Below are 18,402 nucleotides of genomic sequence, written 5' to 3'. Positions count from 1 at the left end.
GTCGTTTTCTGGGACAGGGGCGCTGCTCACCTCCCGAATGTAGTCTTGAGTACCAGTAAAATACCTCCAGGGCCTCCATGTAACACTAAATGCCTCTTCAGTGTTGTGAAGGGTGGCGGTCAATTCTTCCATCCGGAGAATATGATTGACTTTGGAATACCACAGCACCTTGGATGGGGGCTGAGGCTGCCTCCACAGTGTGGGAATGCAGGCCCGGACGGCGTTCAGGATTTGCATAGTTAGGGTTTTTTTGTATTTTCGAACAGGCTGTTCGGTCAAGTGTAGAAGGCACGCTGCTGGGTTGTCTGCGATATCTACATTTGTGAGAGTTTTTATCGTCCCGGTCACCTCCACCCAAAGGTTCCTCAAGGCCGGGCATGCCCAGAAAATGTGTCCCATGGTCCCCGTATCTGAATTGCACCTCCAAACATCCGGGATCGATCTATTCATTTTATTCAGAAGGTATGGGACTCTATACCAGCGTGACACTATCTTGTATCCTGATTCTTGATATTGGTTTGCGATGGAAGCTTTATGTACTAAGGTCAGGATCTTCCCTATCTGTTGTGGGGTAAATGTGATGCCTAAGTCCCTCTCCCATTTGTGGATAAATGGTGGGGTCGACTCCTCCTCCTGACTACTCAATAGGTTGTACAGGAGGGAGAGGGTATGGTTCCCTTTTGTGACAGATGGATTCATAGGGCGTCAGGTCTCTAGGAGTGTAGGGGGCCCTTTGTATGGCCAGAAGAAAGTGACGAAGTTGATAAGCACTAAACAAGTCAAGCGGAGGGTCAGAAAGCTCAGCGACAGTTTGCGTGGTCGGGAGCCCTCCCGAGGGCCACACCTCTCCCAGACGCTGTTTCCCCACCACTGTCAACTGTCGCAGTTTCTTGTTGGTAAATCCCGGTGGGAAGTTTGGATTACCTATAACCGGAGTCATTGGTGATGGCAGGGGAGCAATGTGTGTGCAGCGGAACAACCTCCGCACAACAGCCAACGTAGCTCCCACTACGGGGTGATCTCTGAGGTCTTTTGGTAAGGAAGACAGGAGCCACGGGGAGGTCAATAGGGGAATGGATCCATCCTCAATCTCCATCTCCACCCACTGCTTGTGTGGGCCATTACAATGCCAATCAACGACTCTCGCTAGCAGAGTCGCTCTGTAGTATTATCTCAGATCTGGGAGACCCAGACCCCCTTTGTCCTTTGGTCTGGCAAGCAATTGCAAACGGGCTCTGGGCCGGCTTGCACGCCCAAATAAAGTCCCGGAGCAGCACCTGCAGTTGTCTGAAAAAAATTGGGGGTAACCGGATCGGTAATGTCTGGAACAAGTATAAGATCCGCTGGAGGGCCGTCATTTTGAATGCATTACAGCGCCCGAACCAGGCCTCTTGGCCTCATCATCCGGGACCGATATATTCAATACAGCCGACTTGGCACAATTGATTTTATAGTTTGATAGGCTGCCGTATCGCTGGAGAGACGCGAGTATATTGGGAAGCAAAACGTGTGGATTGGAGACGGAAAAAATTAGATCGTCAGCGTACGCCGCAATTTTGTGGTGTGCCGAGGGTTTGGATATGCCAGTAATATTCGGGTCATTCCGAACGTGACACATAAGTGGTTCCAGTGTCAGAATAAAAATTAGGGGAGACAGAGGGCACTCCTGCCTCGTCCCATTAGTGATGGGGAAAGAGTCCGAGCACCACTCGTTCACCCGTACCGCTGCCGACGGCGTGGAGTAAAGAGACATTACCCAGCTCATCATGTTGGGGCCAAGACCTATATGTTCCAGGGTGGCCTGCATAAAGTGCCAGGCCGGGGGGCGTGGCCAGGATGGCACTGTGAGCGGCTGCTTTTTTAGTGAGCTCCGCTTCTGATAAACTTTCCCGGATCCAGGATTGTCTTTCTTCCTCCACATTCAGCCCCTCCGGAGCCCGGGGTTGGTGTCTGTTATCCCCGTGGCCCAGCGGGAGAGGACTGAGGGCACCGCTCTCTCCCGGCCGCTCCGCGGCCTTGACGGTATTTTAGACTGCGGCCTTTCCTGGCGGCCCTCGCCCGGGCGGCGGAGCGCGGTGTCCACGGAGGATCGATTCAGGACCCCCGAGACCGGTGGCCGCACAGAGGGTGGACCCCTGCCTGACGGATGATTGCGGCCCAGACACGGAATCCGGACCTCCGGCGGTGAGTAGGCCGCGACCGCGGCCTTTCCTGACGGCCCCCGCCCGAGCAACTGCAGCACTCCCGGAGTGACGCCCCCCACGGCCTGTGGCGGACACCATACGAGGTGGGGCAGAGCCTGGACATCTGGAGGCGAGTAGGCTGCCATCAGGCCTTTCCTGATGGCCTGCGGACTGCCCGGGGGCTCCAACCTGCAATCCCCCCCCTGCACTGAGGTGAGGTCCCCTGCCTAGCCTGCACATCATATAGGGAGGAGAGGGGCCCTGTCTTGGGGAGGTTGCTGACCCCCCGCCCCCCCGGTATACAGGGCCCTCTGGGACATCGATTAGTTCTGGGGCTGCCCCCCTGACGGCCCCTGCAGGGTGAAACCGGGCGGGGGACTTCTTTAACGCCCCAGCTGTCCTGGAGGACCCCAGCCGATGGACCAAGGCACGGGAACGGGCCCTTCTGCCCACACACACCACAGCCCTCCCTTCACGGCCCGAAGACACCCCGACTCTACAGCCGGGGCATCAGAGATCTGCCAGTGGACGCTCTCTGAACCCACCTGGACTTGTCCTGCGCCACTCCATCTGAATGAGGCGCCGGAACTCAGGCAAGAATTTTAGTAAAGGGGGCAAGCGTCTGTCTTTTCCATCCCAGCCAGACCCCCCCCCCCGGGCAGACTTGGTCCCCCAGGAGGAGACCCGTACCACACGGAGTGCCCATAGAGCTTCCTAGACGGCCCCCATGGATCCAGCCGAGGCCCGGCCTCCCTGGCTGGCGGAGGTCATGGCGGCCATTGCCACTTGTCAAACCACCCTAACAGCCAAAATGGAAGCCGTGCAGTTGGATATGGGTCTTATCAGACAGGATATAGACAAACTCAGATCCAGGGTTACTGAGACCGAGCAAAGGGTGAGCAATACTGAAGACACAGTGTCCGAACATGGAGCTGCACTTCGCACCCTTCAAACTAAAGTTAAAGCCTTGGAATACAGAGCTGAAGATGCCGAGAATAGGAACCGGCGCAATAATCTCTGCATTGTTGGCCTCCCAGAGGGGGCTGAGGGGAACAACCCCACCTGCTTTGTGGAGGGCATGCTGCGGGACCTCCTCCCTGATGCTAGTTTCTCGCCTCACTACGCAGTGGAAAGGGTACACCGTGTACCACCTAAACCGGGGCCTCCTGGAGCCCCCCCACGAACCTTCATCCTCCGCCTCCTTAATTTTAGAGACCGACATGCAGTTCTCCACGCTTCTAGAATGGTCGGTGACCTTCAGTATCAGAATGCCAGACTGATGATCTTCCCTGACTACTCGGTGGAGACTCAGAAGCTCAGGAAATCCTTTGATTTTTTTTGTTTAATTTATGTTTATTGAAAAAGAAGAAAACAAAGAAACAATAACAGGAAGCTTGGCACATACAGTATACAATGCAAAGTAAGACAGGGGCTGCAGATGTTATAGTGCAAGGCATATTACACCGAGGTGTTAGCAACTCGAAAGTAAATATCCGTTTATGTTCTAAGCCCACCAGCTTAACAAAAAGAGCAGTGACCAACCAATAATTGGGACTGCGGCTGCATGACTGCAAAGTCCCTTGGTGCGCCAATCAAATAACATCGTACCAAGCTAATAGAAAGGAAGCGAGGGGAGAAAAAGAGTGGTAAAGGAAAGATAGAGAGAAGAAGGTCAAGAACCAGAAAGGGTAGGGGAGGAAGTGGAAGAGAGAGGAAGGGTCTGCCTCGGCCCTATCCCCGCCAAAGAGACGGGACACCTGATAGTACAATAACTTATCCATCTTGTGAAATAATGTCCGTATACCCCTTTGTACACTTGAAGGCTAACCAGCAGGACCAAATCTTTTTCCGCAGGTCCGATTTATTCTGTAGGGAGTAGGTAAGATCCTCAAAATAATACATGCGATCTACCTCTATCAGCCACTGACGTAAAGAGGGAGCCGTGGGTTGCTTCCACCTACGTGGAATAAGTGCCTTTGCAGCATTAAGCAAATGTGGAGTCAAAGATTTTGTATAGGATGGCCGCAGAACCACCAGATATGGGCATGTGTGGCACGTTTCCAACAGCCTCTCCAACAAAGAGATGATGTCTGAGGGAACAACTTATGTAGGACAGCTGGGGTATAATGCCATCTCGTTAACAATTTATAGTTCACTTCTGCCGTGTGGGAGGCCGTAGATGTTAGATGAGCCATCGATAATATAGTAGATTTTTGTGCCTCCGAAACCTCGCTGCGCAGGTCTTTCTCCCAATTAGACAAAAAGGAGGGGAAGCCCTTAATCAACAAAAGCTGTAAAGCGTGGTAAAAAAAGGATAAAGGCCTCTCCACCGGCTGGTCCTCCGCGAAGGCCGATTCAATCGGTGTTAAATCAGCCAGTGAGCGCAATGGTTTCGGCAGGGAGTGTACAAAGGCAGCCAGTTGACGGTAGGTCCAGTGATCCATGGGCATTGCCCGTGAGGGAGGAATTAGTTGAGATAAAGGCACAATGCCATCCTAGTTGGCGACGTGGTGTAGCAGGGGTGTATTACCCAGATTCCAGGAATGAATTCTGGGGTCAATGTTTCCTGGTGGGAAGTAATTATGACCCGTCAGAGGCACCACTTGTGCTGTTTACATATCGAGTCCCAGATCCGTAGAGTAGAATAGGTGAGAGGAGAGGAGCTAGGTGCTAACGACCTATGTTTCCTGGGAATCCACACTTGGGTGTAGAGGTCCGTGCCACTGAGCGCCAATTCAAGGGCAACCCATAGTTTAGAATGTTTGTGATATTTCCAGTCTGATATCCTGTTGAAAACAACGGCTAAAAAGTAAAGTTTCACGTTAGGTAAAGCCAGGCCCCCCAGCCGTTTAGGTCTGGTTAGAAGGGCTTGGGACAGTCTCGGACGCTTTCTGTTCCAAACATATCTGCAGATCAGTGAAGCTATGAGCGTGAAAAAACTAGCTGGAATACCCACTGGAATCATCTGGAATAAAAACAGAATCCGGGGTAGGATATTCATCTTAATCACACAAATTTTCCCTAACCACGAATGTGCGACTTGGGACCATCTTTGTAAGTCCATTCGAATTGCATTAAGAAGGGGTATATAGTTAACACGAAATAGAGTCTGGGGTTTAGGTGTGAGGTAGATGCCTAAATATTTCATTTTGTGTGTTTGCCAGCTAAAAGGGAAGGAGTCTCTAAGACGAACCACAGTTTCCCCAGGGATAGAGACGTTAAGAATCTCCGATTTGGACATGTTAATTTTAAAATTAGATATGAGACCGAATTGTGAGAAGGCAGACATCAGATTGGGAAGGGAAATCAGGGGTTGTTGTATGTAGAACAGAATATCATCGGCATAAGCAGCGTATTTGTGTTCTCGATCACCAACAGTGATCCCATGGATGTTTGGATTGCGTCTAATTGTAGAAAGGAAGGGTTCCAGGGATAGAGCGAATAAAATCGGCGAGAGGGGGCAGCCCTGACGTGTACCATTATAGAGTGTAAATGATTCACTTAGGGTACCATTAACACGAATTTGAGCTGTAGGGGGAATGGTATAGTGCTGAAATGTGAGATAGAAAAGTTTGACTGATTCCCAAGTGAGACAGGGTCGCCATGAGATACTCCCAGTCCACCCTGTCAAGAGCCTTTTCCGCGTCTGTAGAAAGTAACAGGGTGGGCTGGGTGGACCCCCTAGAACAAGCCATCAGGGACAGGGTGCGGAGAGCATTGTCGCGTGCCTCCCTACCCGGGATAAACCCAGTCTGATCACTGGAAACCCAACGTGGAAGTAGGGGTAGAAGCCTGTTTGCTATTACTTTGGCATACAGTTTAGCGTCTAGATTCAAGAGCGATATAGGTCGATAACTCCTGCATAAACTAGGGTCCTTCCCTGACTTAGGAATCACCGAGATATGTGCATGCAGCGTCTCCGGACGGAGTGTCTCCCCCTGTGAGATCATGTTAGCATAAGAGGTGAGGCGCGGCAGCAGGGTCTCCGCAAAGGCCTTATAGTAAAAGGCCGTAAAGCCATCCGGTCCAGGGGCCTTGCCACTCGCCATAGCCTTCAGTGCTACTTTGAACTCCTGGACAGAAAACTCTCCGTCCAATGAGGCGAGGGTGTCAGAGTTCAGTTTGGGCAAGTTGGCCTGCTGTAGATATTCTTGGATCAGAGTTCTCCTAACCACCAAGTCTGGCACAGCGTGAGGGACATGGTATAGGCGTTGGTAAAAAGCATGAAATTCCTTGGCTATAGTTGTGGTCTCATGCGTGAGAGCGTCAGAAGCTGTCTTAATTTTATCAATGAAAGCCCCGGTTTTTGCCTGTTGTAGGGAACGAGCCAAAAGCCTCCCCGGTTTATTACCCCATTCATGGAATTTTTGTGACACCCTACGGGCTTCCCGTTTCCATTGCTCATGGTACATGGCCTTCAACTCCCCCCTCTTCATTGTTAGGTTATATAGTGTGGCTTGAGCGAGACTGGCCTTGTGTTGTGACTCAAGGGCGCTAATTTCTAACAATAGTTTAGATTGTTGCTGCGCAAATTCCTTTTTCCTTCTGGAGCCCAACTCCATGAATTTACCTTGCATATGGGCCTTATGGGCTTCCCACAGTACTCCTGGGGAAATGTCTGGGTGGGTATTATCTTTGAAATACTGATTTAGTTCCTCTTGCATGTGTATTTTGTCTGCCTCCTCACTAATAAGGTTCTCATTTAATTTCCAATTGGCTGGTTTTCGGGGCAACGAAGAGATATTAATGGTAAGCAAAATGGGGGCATGATCAGATATGGTTGATGAAGCAATTACTGAATTTGTCAATAGGGAAAGGTGGTGGTGATCAAGAAAAAAAATCAATCCTGGAATAGGATTGGTGGGCGCTCGAGTAATACGTATAGTCTCTTGCTCGCGGATGCATTATCCTCCATGCGTCCATTAACTGGGCGTCACACAAGCGTTTACGAATGTATGCAAGACGCTTACGAGGAACTGAAGACCTGCCCACGGACGTATCAAACACTGGTTCCAAGGGGACATTAAAGTCTCCAGCCAGGATAACACATCCACTAGCAAAGTCCCTCAATTTCCCAAGCGTAGTGGCAATAAAAGTGGCCTGATCTTGATTAGGAGCATAGAGGGTCGCCAACGTACATGGCATCCCGCCCAGGCTGCCCCTGAGGAACAGAAAGCGTCCGTGAGGGTCACTCAACATCTCTACCATGTTAAAAGGGGTACCTACACGGAACCCAATGGCCACACCCTTTGCCTTATGCACATCAGAGAGACTATAATACCAGATTGGGTATTGCGGGGAGAATAATTTCACTGAAGTGGTGTGGGTAAGATGGGTCTCCTGCAAAAAGACAATTTCCCCCCGCAGGCGACCCAGTTCCCGGGATAGGCTATGACGTTTACCAGGGGCATGGAGGCCCCTCACGTTTAACGATAAAAATTCCACCGCGGCCATGGGGATCCGTCAGAGAACTCCAAATACAGCCCGTTACCAGGAAACAGGACCAGAGGCAGGGGAAGTAAAGGGCAGGGGGATGAAACAAAAAGTGTGAAAAGGAGAGGAAAGAGAAGGAGAGTAGTGAGAAGGTAAGTATTACAGGTTATGACCTGCAACCCCTGCAGCACACACAACCCAGACCCAATTGGGTCAACCACGGCATGCGCACACAGCAGATCGCAGTGCAGTAAAGGAGCAATTGACCGGGCCCCTCCCCCCGGAGCCCCAGAAATCGAAGCGGCCGGAGCCCGGGGGCCAAGACCCGCCCAACGCCCCCCCCTGGAGGGAAAACACATGTGGCCAGGCAGCAGCAACCCGCAACCGTCTAAAACAGAAGTCGCAGGCCGCAGCTCCGGCTCCAACCCCAAATTACAAAGTATATAATAACACATAAATGAAAGAAATAGCACAGAGTTCATGTACACTTAGGGAAACACAAGAACCGAGAACACCAGCCACCAACGTTCACAATAGGGGATCCAAGTGTCATGAAGTAGAGACAGTCAGAGGCATGTCCCAAGTGTCCCCGGTGCAGGACCACCCGTAGGCACTCCAACACTTCCTTCCCATTAAATTAGACACCCCGTAGGCAGCTGAGAGAGTATGGCGTTAAACACCAAAACAGAAATAAAAATGAAAGGTAACATAAACAACTTGTTATACTTGCGGGACCAGGGAAGACGCGTTGCTTGCGGGACACTCTCTGCCATGGCTCCTCAGGATTATTCAGTAGGGGTGGGATGCCTTCCTGCCAACCCGGTAAATCCGGCGGGGATATGCTCACATCCATGCAGAATTTTTCCAGATCTTCTGGGAACCGCAGAACCGCCGTCTTCCCATCTCTGTGTGCGATCAGGGCGGCAGGGAAACTCCACCGGTAGTTGATGGAGGACAAGCGCAGTTTCTCAGTTAGGGGATGCAGGGCCCTGCGTCTCTCCAGAGTCTCCCTGGCCAAATCAGGAAAAAAAGAGAGTGACGCCCCATCAAAGTCCAGGACTGGGGTCCCCTTGAGTTTTTTCATGATGCGTTCCTTCTCTTCAAAATAGTGCACTCTGCAGATCACATCACGCGGAGTCTCCGCCGCCAGGTTACGAGGGCGGAGGGCCCTGTGAACTCGGTCAATTTTCAAAGAATGGTCAGCCGCATTCCCCAATAGGCCGTTAAAGATGCCTCTTACCGTTGGGAGGAGGTCCTCGTCCCCGGTCGCCTCTGGGAGCCCCCGGATCCGGATGTTGTTCCGTCTGTTACGGTTCTCCTGGTCCTCGATCTTATAGAGGGCAGACCGATGAGCGATAGCGAGAGAGCGGGTAGTTGCTTGCAGAGACCTAATGGCGGTAGCATGCCTGTCCAGCCTCTGCTCGGTCTCATCTACGTGGTCCAAAACTTGCGCGAGATCCGAACGGACAGCGGACACTTCTCTCTTGATGGATTTCTCTAGCCCCAAGAGCATCGATGCCAGTTCAGACTTAGTAGGAAGTCCGCTCACCAGCGCTGCCACTTCCGATCGTCTTGTCTCACTCTCTTCCCCGTCAGAACCCGCCGACGAGGCTGGGGATTGCGATCTGCGTTCAGGCCTGAGGCGGGGCCTGCGGCCGCGCTCGTAGTAAGCGGAGAGCGGCCTAGGCCATCCATGTCCCCCACCTCATCAGGCTCCGCCAGGAACCGTTTGATCGATCCCTCGGGCGCTCCCTTCTTTGGCAGGGACTTGCCGGTTCTCCTACCCATCGTTCCCGGGCGTGTGGAGTAGTTCATGCGGCGAATAAGTGCTAAAATACCGGGGTCAGCGCCGGAGCTCAGGGACAGTGCGTCCTCACCGCTGCATGCCGAGACCACGCCCCGAGGAAATCCTTTGATTACGTGAAAGCGGCTTTGAGAGCACGTAACATCCGCTATAGTGTTCTTTTTCCGGCCCGTCTACGAGTCCAGGATGGAGAGACGACCCGCTTCTTTAACACCCCCTGAGAGGCATCCGCCTAGATTGATTCGCTGGCGCCGGCCCGCTGATCGACTAACTACCTCTTCTAAATTGTTTACAACCCATTCTACTGTTGGGATGCCCACGGCCTTTGTTGCACCTGTTGTGCCCTGTTTGCACCGATGGTGGGCTCACCTCTAATGCTGGCAGCAACCTCCCCGGTAGCGGGAGTTCAAGTTGATACCCCTGACCTGAGATACGGTCGGGAGAAGGCTGTGACATGCCGCTCCTCTTTGCCCTTTCCTGCTCCCTCCTGGGGCATGGGGGCTCATACCATATGTTCCTTCTTCCCCTTTTTGGATCATTTTCACTGATGGGACAAACTGCAATTTTTCTTTATCCTCCCAGATTCATGTCCCTGTCAGCCTCCTTCATAGAGCAGGCGGTTGCCTCACGCCTAGTGAGCCGCTCACTTGGTTACCTAAACCCCCCCAGGATGTCTGGGGGGCTGGAACTTGTCTCCTGCACGGACCCCCAGTTGCAGCCGGCGAGCTGATACACTTTGGGATGAATACCCTCCTCAGTTTAAGGGTTGGGTGGGGTGGGGGGTGGGGACTGTTCCCCTAACGGGGCCAGGGACTTTTGTTTCCCTTTTTCTTTTTTCATGTATGGTTATTGGGGTTATCTGTTTGTTCTCTGTTTAGTTTTGTTGTACTTTTTTACTAAAAATATTGATATTTCAGTGTTGCATTGTCCTCAGATATGTATGTCCCGGGTCCAGAGGTCCAATCCGGGAGCAGGGTTCCACAATGATCCTGATCCTTCCACTGCCCCCAGAATCCATGTCTACACTTAACATTGTATCCTGGAACACCAGGGGATTGAACTCCCCGGTTAAGCGATCCCTGGTGTTCCAATTTCTTCAAAGTTATAACCCACACATATGCGTACTCCAGGAAACGCACCTCATCGGCAGTAGACTTCTTTCCCTCAAAAAACCCTGGGTGGGGTACCATTACCACTCCACCCACTCTAGTTTTGCCAGGGAGGTAAGTGTCCTAGTATTGAAGTCCCTCCCCTTTCGGCTCCTGGATCTGGCCTTGGACCCGGACGGCAGGTATGTCATTATTCATGCGACAACTTACTCAATGACCTGGACCATTGTGGGATTATACTTGCCCCCGCCGGCCTCATTGCTGGTGCTGAACCAAATCACTAGCAAGATGGCCGAGTTTGCCTCTGATAATGCTCTTATCCTGGGTGATTTTAATCTAGTTCCTGACCCAGACATGGACAGACTGACTCCGGGGGGACACCATGGACCTGGGCTGGCTGCCTGGGCAGACACATATGGCCTGACGGATGTCTGGAGGTGGAGACACCCCGGGTCTCGGGCATTTACATGTCACTCTGCCACCCATAAAACATTCACCCGCATTGACTTGGTCTTTGCGGGGAGCCCAGTCCTCCCAAGGGTCGTAGACATACAAATATTGCCCAGGGGGATATGGGACCATGCACCTCTGTTTCTGACATTGGATCTTTCCCTGGGACCAGCGGTTAGACTATGGAGGCTTTCCAGGTTCTGGATCTCAGATGCCGCTGTGGATGCTAATTTTAGGACCGAATTGAACAGCTATTGGGAGGAGAATGCAGGTTCAGCTGGGGCCACGGTAGTCTGGGATGCCTTTAAGGCTACCACGAGGGGGCACTATCAGACTATCATTGGCAAAATACGCAGGGAACGTAGAGCAGAGCTAAAAAAAGCTGAGGGAGAGGCGGTCTGTGCGGAGGCTCTTTTTGTCCGCACTCGGGACCCCCAACATTATCGGCAACTGCAAATCCTGACCAGGGAGGCTGTTGATCTTCGTACCTCTCTCACCCAGAAGAGAATGCTGGCTCAGTCCCAGCGGATCTTTGAGCAGGGGGAGAGGTCAGGGAGGATGCTGGCCTGGCTCTCCAGGGAACAGGCAGGGGGGTTGAGCATTTCACATATCAGGGACAAATCCGGTCAGTTGCTTCACACCCCAGACGGGATTAATAACTGTTTTGCAGAGTTTTATACATCTCTCTACACCTCTAGGTCGGATTACAGTAAGGAAGAACTAACGACCTACTTGGCCGACATAGATATACCAATCCTCATGGAAACGTACCGAAATAGACTGGACGCCCCTATCACGGTTCTGGAGATTCTCCAGGCGCTTAAATCTATGCAGGCAGGTAAGACGCCGGGACCGGACGGAATCCCGGAGGAATTCTATAAGCACTACGCTACGGAGCTCTCTGAAAGACTCCACCATCTATTCTCTGCGTCGTCGCATATTGATAAACTTCCCGACACCATGAGCGAGGCGATCATAGTGGTGATCCCCAAGCCGGGGAAAGACCCCACCTTGTGTTCGTCATACCACCCTATATCACTGTTAAATGTGGACGCGAAAATCCTGGCCAACAGACTAACTTAGTCATCACGGCCCTTGTCCATAGTTACCAAACAGGTTTTATGCCAGGCAGAAGCACAGACATTAATATCAGACGCCTACTCACGCACATAGATAGAGCGGCCGGGGGGAGACGGGTGTAGTGGCCTCGCTCGACGCGGAGAAGGCTTTCGACTCTGTCGAGTGGGGTTACCTATGGGAGGTGCTCTCGCGATTCGGATTTGGCCCAGGATTTACGAATTGGATCCGCATGCTGTACCACAGCCCCTCTGCTAGAATCCGTACCAATGGCTGTCTCTCCGGGCAGTTTCAGCTGGCACGGGGTACGAGACAGGGGTGCCCCCTCTGACCAGCCTTATTTGTCCTCGCGATGGAGCCCTTGGCTATTTTGCTGAGAGCGGATACTGGGATAAAGGGGATACAAGTATGGCCCATCGAGGAAAAGCTGTCCTTGTATGCAGATGACGCTCTGCTTTATTTAGCGGACGCGTTGTCTTCTTTGGGCACTGCACTGGAACTGATTAATCGATTCGGTCGGTACTCAGGTATCCGCATCAATTGGGACAAATCGGTTCTTTTCCCACTCCACTCATCGACCCCTCGCGTGCCTCATCCACAGCTTAAATGAGTGGAAAGTTTTATATACCTAGGGATTAAGGTCAGTGGTAGAGTTCAGAACTATCTGGAGGACAATATACAGCCACTCATGACACAATTAGGGGCTAGGTGCGCGGCATGGCGATCTCTCCCTTTATCCCCAGTGGGCAGAGTCAATTTGTTAAAAATTATCTATCTCCCCAAGTACCTGTACTTCTTTCGTAATACCCCCATCCACATTCCCAGGACTTTTTTCCAGAGACTGGAGAGTCTGTTGATATCCTTTGTCTGGGCTGGGAGACCCCTAGGGTAGCTAAGCAGATACTATATCTCCCACTATCGGGGGGGGGGGGGAGCCTGGCGCTCCCAAACTTTCAAATCTACTACTGGGCGGCCGTTTTGGTCACAATTCGGTGGTGGTTCTCCCAGCCCACACAAAACCCGGCGGTTACCCTGGGGGCAGCCATCCTTTGCTCCTATGCAGCTCTGAGTAACCTACCATTTCGGGGGCTTAGGGCGAGCTCCTCCATGACGGGCTTGATGCGTACCACGGTGAGGGTCTGGCGGGAGACAAGGAGGAGCTATGGAAAGCCCAACCACATCTCCCCACATATGCCCCTATGGGGCAACCCCATGCTCCCTCACCTGAATAGTATCCCAGACCCTTCTCTGTGGGCGAAAAGAGGAATCGTCACTTTAAAGCACATAGTTTATCAGGGTAGGCTAATGACTTTCCAAGAACTGAGACGTACATATGAGCTTCCACTTTATTTCCAGTTCAGATATTGGCAACTGAAGCACGCCTTTGGGGCTCAGTTTCCTGCCCCTCTGACTCTGGAATCGGACTCCATTGAACATCTACTGACTTCCAGGGTGATGGGGAGAACCCTGTCGACCTTATATCTTTACCTCACGGTGGAACATGACACTAGTTTGACCAAATCCCGGGAGAAGTGGAGTTCGGACATTCCGTCCCTAGGGGAGGAGGAATGGGAGGAGTGCCTGACTTCTTAAATTCCAACAATGATAGCCACGAAAGACAGGTTTATACAATTTAAATTCCTGCATAGGGCCTACTTCACCCCGCAGAGGCTGGCGCGTATTTACCCCCAAAGGGACCCTAATTGTCAAAGGTGTAAACAGGAGGTGGGCACTTTCTGGCACATGGTCTGGTCATGTCCCAAAATCCAGCCCTACTGGGAGGAAGTGGTTTCTACGCTAAATGCTGTGACTGGGTCGAACCTTCAGGTCGACCCTGAAACCCTACTATTGAGCCATTTGGCAGACGTTGAGGGGGACAGGTACTGCAAACTGTGCCTTACCTTCGCATTGTATTATGCCAGACGTGAGATTCTATTGAGATGGAAACTCGAAGACCCCCCTACCCCTGCCTCGTGGAGGAGATCAGCGAACCTGGTGCTCCCCCTGTATAAGTTGACCTATGAAAGTAGACAATGCCCAGGGAAATTTGATAAAATTTGGTCCTCCTGGATAGACGCGTCCGCTGATCTTGGTTCCCCCTCCCCCTAACTTTGAGTTGAGCTGAGACGGTGGTGGATCCCCCCCCCCCCGGTTGACCGCCCTGTTCTCTCTCTCCCGACCATTTCCTCCCTGCCCCCCCCCCCCCTTCCGTGGGCTCGCGCAAATGTCAGGTACCTGCCTGATGGCTGTGAAGTTCCGCTGGGGATGTCCTGCATTTATGATAGAGTAATGGTTACTCCTGTTATCTGTACTGCTGGATTATTAATTTAAGAATGATTACTGGATGAAGGTGGTTTTTTCCTTTATACAACTGTGTAATATCGGATTTACTATTCTTTGCAATGTAATGCTGATTTGTCTAATAAAAATTTTCTGTTAAAAAAAAAAGTGCCAGGCCACCCTGTCAAAGGCCTTCTCCATGTCCGTTGACAACATAAGCAAGGGCCTTCCCTGTACATGCGCCGCATGGATTAAATTGAGGACTCGGGCCGTATTGTCTCTAGCTTCTAGGGTTGAAAGTGCCTGAAGAGATTGCCTACCGGCACATCACCCTGAAAGCAACCGATCTCGTTTGATGTTGGAGGCTAAGAAGATTCGGGCCTTGTTAGTACCTGGATGGGAGACCGCCTGGGAATACCAGGTGTCGTAGACTTCTTTTTATGTTGTTGGCGTTGACCTGTTTTTTTTTCGCTTGTTTCCCAAAGTGACCATCTTGGTGTTTGTCAAGAGGGTTGAGAGTGCCTGAAGAGATTGCCTATGGGCACATCACTCTGAAAGCACCCAATCTCGTCTGATCTTGGAGACTAAGAAGAGTCGGGCCTGGTTAGTACCTGGATGGGAGACCACTTGGGAATACCAGTTATTGTAGGCTTCTTTTTATGTTGTTGGCGTTGATTCATTTTTTTTTTCGCTTGTTTCCCAAGGAGACCATCCTGGCATTTGTCAAGAGGGTTGAGAGTGCCCAAAGAGATCGCTTACAGCAGCATCTCCCCGAAAGAGCCCTTTCTCTTCTCTTCTCAGAGGCTAAGAAGGGTTGGGCCTAGTTAGTACCTGGATGGGAGATGGCGTTGGAATACCAGGTGCCGTATTCTTCTTTTTATGTTGTTGACATTGACCTTTTTTTTTCCGCTTGTATCTCAAGGTGACTATCTTGGCATTTGTCAAGAGGGTTGAGAATGCCCAAAGAGATTGCCTATGGGCACATAACCCTGAACGCGGGGATCCTCTACCACTTAAAATATTATTGATACTAGCCCTGCTACCCTCGAAGAGTTTATCCATAGATAGGGGAAGAGTATTGTTTAGTAGTCAAATGGGGTCGGAACATACCATTTTCTTTTCCCTTTTTTGAGTTAAGAAGGGAAATAGTAGAACTGAAAGGAAGGAGAAGGGGAAAGAGAAGATTGGGGAAGGAAATGGCAGAAAAGGAAAAGAAGGGGTAAGGGGGTATCGTGGGTAGAGAGGATAGGGTGGGGTCCCCTCCCAGGGAGCAAGAGACGCCCTCGGCTCACCAGCTCATCAGCTGTCCAACGTTTGGAACAGCGATCTCCAACGATCACCATGAGCTTACTATGTCTCGCGGAGGTATTCTTCCAAAAAGTGAAACTGGGTCCAGTAGAACCATCTGTTCCCATGCTCCTCTGTTTTATCCCTCATTGTGGCAGTCAGGTCTTCCTGACTGTTCAATATCATTTACCCTTGTGAACTCTTGGGTCACCGTTGGAGCAGATTGCTGTTTCCACTGACTTGGGAGGCAGGCCCTAGCTGCATTGAGGAGATGTTTAAGTAAGGACTTATGATAACGCTTTCTTGACATAGGAGTTAGATTGAGAAGAACTGCTGCGGGATCATTGGCTAAGGAAATGTCTGTGAACTTGTGGATGAGTCTTAGGACAGGCTGCCAGAATGTTTGTAATTTAGGGCATTCCCAGAAAATGTGGAGAATGGTGCCAGCCTGTTGCTCACAGCGCCAGCAGCGGTCAGATTGACTGGGGAATATTTTGGCCAACACCACCGGTGTACGATACCAGCATGTGATCAGCTTATATGAGATCTCCTGATATTTACTGCAGAGTGACGACTTATGGGCGAAAAAGAGTATTCTGTCCTTCTATGGTTTGGAGAATGTAGTTTGTAAGTCCCTTTTCCATTTAGCTAGGAAGGGCGGATCCGTGGAGGATTGTGCGTCTGTCAGGATTTGGTAGGACCTAGAGAGGGAACCACGAATTGGGCCATCATCCAGGCAAAGTTCCTCGAAGGGGTGGAATTGTCTAGAGAAGAACGAATGGTTAGGTAGTGATCCGAGGAAATGGATGAGCTGTCTAGCTCTCCAGCTATCCAATGCAACAGGTACTTGCTCTAATAGTATGGTCCCCGTGGGAATCCAGCCCGTGGGTCCAAGAAATAGGGCTGCTCTCAGAAGCCCTTTCGGGGCTTGCCTGGTAAAGGCCTGGTCAGACAGGCCCGGAGGGAATCTAGGATGTCCAATAATTGGGGTCATAGGAGAAGGGAAGTTAGTCAGGTGGGAAAGGTGAAAAAAACTATCCATCTCGATGAGCGAGGGGCCAATTAACGGGTGAGTAGTCACACAGGGCTCCAATGGCCTCCCCGCCCAAGGCAGACCAGCCAGTGGAACCCGCGCCATCTCCTGCTCTAGCTTGACCCATAGCTTCAGTTCCCCATGCCGGCACCAGTCAACCACCCGTGTCATGTGCGTCGCTGTATAATATAGAGCAGGGTCCGGGAAGCCAATACCTCCCCGTAATTTCGGTCGCAATAGCATTGCCCTACCAATACGCGTATGTTTGCCGCGCCAGAGGAACTTGATAAAGATTGAGCGAACCGCATGAAAGAGAGTCTGGGGTATTTTGATAGGTAAGGCTTGTAGTAGATACAGAAGTCGTGGCATCGCGTTCATCTTCAACACATTACAGCGTCCGAACCATGACAGAGCTAGTGGGTCCCATCTTTTAAGGTCCGCTGTAAGCCCATAGGCTTCTTTTTATGTTGTTGGCTTTGACCTGTTTTTCTTCGCTTGTTTCTCAAGGCGACCATCTTGGCGTTTGTCAAGAGGGTTGGGCGTGTCTTGAAGAGAATGCTTACGGCCACATCAACCTGAAAGCACCCGATCTCGTCTGATTTCAGAGGCTAAGCAGCGTCAGGCCTGGTTAGTACCTGGATGGGAGACTGCCTGGGAAGACCAGGTGCCATAGAAGGACCTGGTCTGGTTAGTGTCTTGATTGGGAGATCGCCTGGGAATACTGGATGCCATAGGCTTCTTTTTATGTTGTTGGCTTTGACCTGTTTTTTTTAGCTTGTTTCCCAAGGTGACCATCTTGGCCTTTGTCAAGAGTCTTCAGAGTGCCCAAAGAGAGTGCCTACGGCCAAATCACCCTGAAAGAGCCTAATCTCATCTGATCTCGGAGGCTAAGCAGCGATGGGCCTGGTTAGTACCTGGATGGGAGACAGCCTGGGAATACCAGGTGCCGTAGGCTTCTCATTATGTTGTCGGTGTTGACCTGTTTTTTTCCCTTGTTTCCCAAGGTGACCATCTTGGCATGTGTCAAGAGGGTTGAGAGTGCACAAAGAAATTGCCTATGGGCACAACACCCTGAAAGCGCCCAATCTCATTTGGTCTCAGAGGCTAAGCAGGGTTGGGCCTGGTTTGTACCTGGATGGGAGACCGCCTGGGTTTTCCAGATGCCGCAGGCTTCTATTTAAGTTGTTGGTGTTGACCTGTTTTTTTCGCTTGTTTCCCAAAGTGATCATTTTGGCATTTGTCAAGAGGGTTGAGAGTGCCTAAAGAGATCGCTTACAGCCGCATCACCCTGAAAGCGCCCTATCTCTTCTGATCTCAGAGGCTAAGAAGGGTTGGGCCTAGTTAGTACTTGAATGGGAGACGGCCTTGGAATACCAGGTGCCGTATTCTTCTTTTTATGTTGTTGGCGTTGACCTGTTTTTTTTCGCTTGTTTCCCAGGGTGACTATCTTGGCATTTTTCAAGAGAGATGAGAGTGCCCAAAGAGATTGCCTATGGGCACATAACCCTGAAAGCGCCCAATCTCCGCTGATCTCAGAGGCTAGAAAGGGTCGCGCCTTGTTAATACCTGGATGGGAGACTGCCTGGGAATACTAGGTGCTGTAGGCTTCTTTTTTCTCAAATAACAATTTTATTTTTCGTGGTCGTAAAACAGAGATATCAGTGCAGGCATACAGCAAAAACAGCAAGGCTCCCAAAATTTGGAGGGCCCATTGCGGAGATACAGCATACAGTAACATGGTATAGG

The 18,402-nt window shown here is 51.1% G+C and overlaps 2 pseudogenes; both read left to right on the top strand.

Annotated features, from left to right (window-relative positions):
- Positions 1-14,869: 14,869 nt before the first annotated feature.
- LOC143948309 (5S ribosomal RNA) lies at positions 14,870-14,988 on the top strand (annotated as a pseudogene).
- Positions 14,989-17,492: 2,504 nt separating this feature from the next.
- LOC143947740 (5S ribosomal RNA) lies at positions 17,493-17,611 on the top strand (annotated as a pseudogene).
- Positions 17,612-18,402: the final 791 nt, after the last annotated feature.

The sequence above is a fragment of the Lithobates pipiens genome, unplaced genomic scaffold (assembly GCF_037356315.1).
Source record: "Lithobates pipiens isolate NorthernLeopardFrog02 unplaced genomic scaffold, aLitPip1_a1.2 Scaffold_30, whole genome shotgun sequence".
Classification (NCBI taxonomy): Eukaryota; Metazoa; Chordata; class Amphibia; order Anura; family Ranidae; genus Lithobates; species Lithobates pipiens.
Note: the sequence above shows the minus strand (reverse complement) of the source record. Positions and strands in the feature narration are given on the sequence as shown.